We start from the raw sequence: 4,569 nt of genomic DNA on the forward strand, positions 1-4,569 counted from the left end.
CTCTTTCTTTCAACTCTTGAAAGTGCTTGAGAGGAGGAAGAAGAAGGATGAAGAAGAGGAAGTAGATGAACCCCTGCACAGCCTTCTTTCTGTTGCTTGCGCTGGATGAAGAAAAGGAAGAGGAGGAAGCCGCCAACACTTGGAGGTTCCTTCTTTCTTGCTTGCGGCTGCAACTAAGAGGGAGGAAGAGGGTGGCCACGGCACAAGAGAAGAGGGCTCCTCGCTAGGGCGCCGGCCTCATGCCTCCTTATAAAGCCATCTAGGGCTCCTACAATCTAGGAGCCCTAGACATATTGCCTAAGAGGGAAGGGGGGCGCCGGCCCTTCTCTTCATGCCGCACACAAGGAGAGGAGGAGGGGCGTGAACCCTCCTTCTTGTGATGCCCTAATCCTCTTCCAAAGAGGATTGGGTGCCTCTCTTATGGTTTAATCCCAATCCAATTAGGATTAGCCAAATTGGGTTCAATCTATGCTAGTCCTAATCCAATTAGGATTTGAATGAACCATGACTCAATTGAACTCTTCAATCCTAATCCAATTAGGAGTCATGTTGATTCATTAGATTAATAATTAATTTAGACTTAAGGAATCCTAATCTAATTAGGATGTATTTAATTTTAGTCCTAATCCAATTAGGACTCTATTTGAATCCGAAGTCCTAATCCAATTAGGATTTCTAGGAATCCTACTCCAAGTAGGAATCCAATTTTAATTCAAAATTCCTAATCTCATTAGGATTGTAGGAATCCTATTCCAAGTAGGAATTCCAGTCCTACTCCAACTAGGATTCCCAGCCCTAATCCAATTAGGACTCTAGGAATCCCTCCCGAAGTAGGATTTGTGTTTAAGTCTAATTAATTAATTCCCTTTGTTTCTTCTTCAACTTCTTATCAATCAAATTGATTTCTTGTGATTCCTAATCACGATTTCAACCATCGGATCGGTCAATACTTCTAGTGTGTGTGACCCCATAGGTTCTATTCTGACTGGTAGTGAGATATATTGTGATCTCTATCACTATATCATTGAAAACTCCTTTCAATGGGTTGGAACGATTCCAACTCAACTCATTAGGGTTTATCGATCATCGAGATAATCCCTGTGAGTCCCACCATCCACCAGTGACACCTAGCAGCATGTAGTGGCTACCCAGCAGAATGGAATGATGAACCTCTAGGTGCAGTTAACATGTGATACAGTCCTACTATCGTGGATCCCTACAGGACGGAGGTCATGGACAACTCGTCAAACCCCATCGTCTGTCATATGTCAAGATTTATTCGACTTGAGTTCGATAGTGAGAAACTCTTTCTCCACTGTGTATACTGCCCCGGCCGAGGTCTTACGAACTCAGTCTTATAAATCACATAGGATCTCTCCTTATCTATCAAGGTCGATAGATTCCATATAGGTGCATACCCTACTCCTACAGTGAACTTACTGCAGCCAATCTACACTGCATGGACCCATATGGCTAGGGACCATGTATGTGTGCAGTCAAACTACAATAACCCCACTGTGAGCAGCCGAAGCACCGCAGGTCAAAGGACCAGTCACACTACTGCAACATCAAGCAAGTCACTGACGAGTGGATAGACATCCAAGTGACTTCTTGTATTGGTCACGCTCAGTACCCTTGTTCTCTAACAAGCACCTGCACTATCACTTCAGTGTCCCTACACTGTGGACTCAAGTCTCGTCCATCCAGAAGGAGAGTGATCTGTGCACTGATCGGATCGATCACCGTCCTTGTGATGATCCTTTGATCAGGAGCATTTAGAAATTAATCACCAATGATACATGGCTCAAATTCTCAACTCTTGAGAATATGTATCATCATCTTATTAATTTCTTGGACGATTCATAGACACATAAACAATATGAATGAAAAGATGCCTTTTATTTATTCAATAATAAATAGTCAAGTACAAAATTATGCCCCTAGAATCAACAATGTGTCAGTCAAATTGGCTTCTAGGGCATACATCTAACACTTAGTTGTGGAGGGGGTGCCAATGCTTCAGGTTCTTGCTCTGACTGAGTCTTCTGATCAGAATTTGCAGACTCCTCTTCAGGATCCACAAAACACGGCTCAACAGGTTTTGTTTCTGATTCATAGCTCTGCTGCATTTTCTCATTGAATACCACATCATTACTACGAATGATCTTCCTGTGTTCGGGATCCCACAGCCGGTACCCAAACAGTTGACCTCCGTATCCAACGAAAATGCACTTCTTTGATTTGGCGTCTAGTTTGCTTCTTTCACTGGAATCAACATGGACATAACTGGTACAACCGAATACTCGTAAGTGCGCCAAATCAATCTTCTTCGCTGTCCATGCTTCCTCAGGAATCCCAAATTCAAGTTTCTTTGATGGCCCTCTGTTGATCAAGTAGGCAGCAGTGTTAACTGCTTCCGCCCAAAACTGCTGTGGCAATCCAGCTTGTATCCTCATGCTCCTGGCACGATCATTAATTATTCTGTTCATCCTTTCAGCAACTCCATTTTGTTGTGGTGTCCCTGGAACTGTCCTCTGCCTGACGATCCCAGCATCTGCACAGTAGTCCTCAAACTCCCTGCTACAATACTCACCACCGTTGTCCGATCTCAGGCATTTCAACCTCCTTCCTGTCTCGAGTTCTACCATCGCCTGCCATCTCCTGAAGACCCCAAATACCTCTGACTTGTGCTTCAAGAAGAACACCCAAAGCTTCCTGGTAGCATCATCAATAAAAGTAACATAGTACTGAGATCCACCAATGGAAGAAACTGGTGCAGGCCCCCACACGTCCGTGTGCACGAGATCTAGCTTTTCTTGCTTCCGCGGTTTTCCTTCTTTGTTGAATGAAACACGCTTCTGCTTTCCGAGAACACAATCCTCACAGAAGTCCATCTCAACACTCCTGAGACCCTGCAGCTTTCCCAACTGGTGCATCACCTCCAGTCCCTGATAACTCATGTGCCCAAGTCTGCAATGCCATAACTTGGCGTCCACATCTGCTGCAGCAACTCCAATAGAGTTCTCCGTGCCGTTGGCGACATAAAGTGTCCCAACCTTCTTGCCACTAGCCACCGTCAACGAGCCCCTGGATATCTTCCACTGATCAGCTGTGAAAATAGTCTTGTACCCCTGGCTCGCCAACTGTCCAACAGAAATCAGATTCCTCTGCAGTTGAGGCACGTGCCGTACGTCCTCAAGCTCAAGTGAAGATCCAGAAATCAACTTCACTTCCGCGCTTCCCCTTCCTTGTATGGTGCAAGGCTCTCCATCCCCTAGGTAGACTTTGCCGAAGTCTCCCTTCTCATATCCTCCAAGAAGCTTCCGTTGGGATGTAGCATGGAAAGACGCGCCCGAGTCTATCACCCAAGACTCGTCACATGTAGATAAAGATAGAACGAGGGCATCCATATCACCGTCTTCAGCAAGATTTGCCAGATCCTTGCTGACTCCTTCGGTGTGATCGCCTTGCTTCCCTTTAGGAGATTTGCAGTCCCTCCTAAAGTGCCCCGTCTTCCCGCAGTTCCAGCACTTCACTCCCTTGTTCTGAGGTGCTCGAGACCTGCTGGATCTCGACTTCGAGTCGCTTCGAAATCGACCGTCCTTCTTTTGTCTTCCCCGGTCAGAGGTGTTTAGTACACTTCCAGACGACTCCGTAGCTCCAGAAGATTTTCTTCTTGCTTCTTCACTTAGAAGCACTCCCACAACGTCATCAAAGATCAACTTCCCCATCGCCGAAGAGTTGCTCACCGCCATCACCAGGCCCTCCCAGCTATCAGGCAATCCGGAGAGGATTAGCAATGCCCGAATCTCATCGTCAAAACTAATCTCCACTGACTCCAACTGGGCCGTGAGTCCATTGAATTCGTTGAGGTATTCAGCTATGCTGTCGCCATGTTTCATACGAAGATTAAACAACCTCTTCATGAGAAATACCTTGTTTGATGCTGAGGGTTTCTCGTACATCCGCGACAATGTTGCCATCAACTCCATCGTCGTCTTCTCGTTTTTGATGTTGAATGCCACTTGGGATGCAAGTGACAATCTAATGGTGCCGAGCGTCTTCCGATCGAGGACCTCCCAGTCTTCATCGAACATCTTCTCTGGTTTCTTTGCTCTACCTCCAAGAGGTAAATAGAGATCCTTCTGGTAAAGGTAATCCTCTATTTGCATCTTCCAAAACCCGAAGTTCGTGCCATTGAACTTCTCAATTCGCACCTTTCCTTCATCCGCCATCGCAAAAAACCAATAGCTCTGATACCACTTGTTGTCAGCGACCCGCACCGGAACCCACTCACACCGGCACCGCCACCGACGTCAGACAAGCAAGGAGAGAAGCGAACGGATAAGCACTCTCTCGCTCCCTCGACACCGGACTCAAGGATCACCACTTCGCTTCCGCTACGAAGGGCAAAAGATTACCCCTGGTATCAGTAGGGTAAAACACTTGAGCACCGCAACGGATTATCAAAGATCAAAGAAAGAAGAAGGAAGAAAAATAGCAAAGCAAACACAAAGATGTAACGAGGTTCGGCTACAAGTAGCCTACGTCCTCCACCGCTCCAAATCT

The sequence above is a fragment of the Phoenix dactylifera genome, unplaced genomic scaffold (assembly GCF_009389715.1).
Source record: "Phoenix dactylifera cultivar Barhee BC4 unplaced genomic scaffold, palm_55x_up_171113_PBpolish2nd_filt_p 001195F, whole genome shotgun sequence".
NCBI lineage: Eukaryota > Viridiplantae > Streptophyta > Magnoliopsida > Arecales > Arecaceae > Phoenix > Phoenix dactylifera.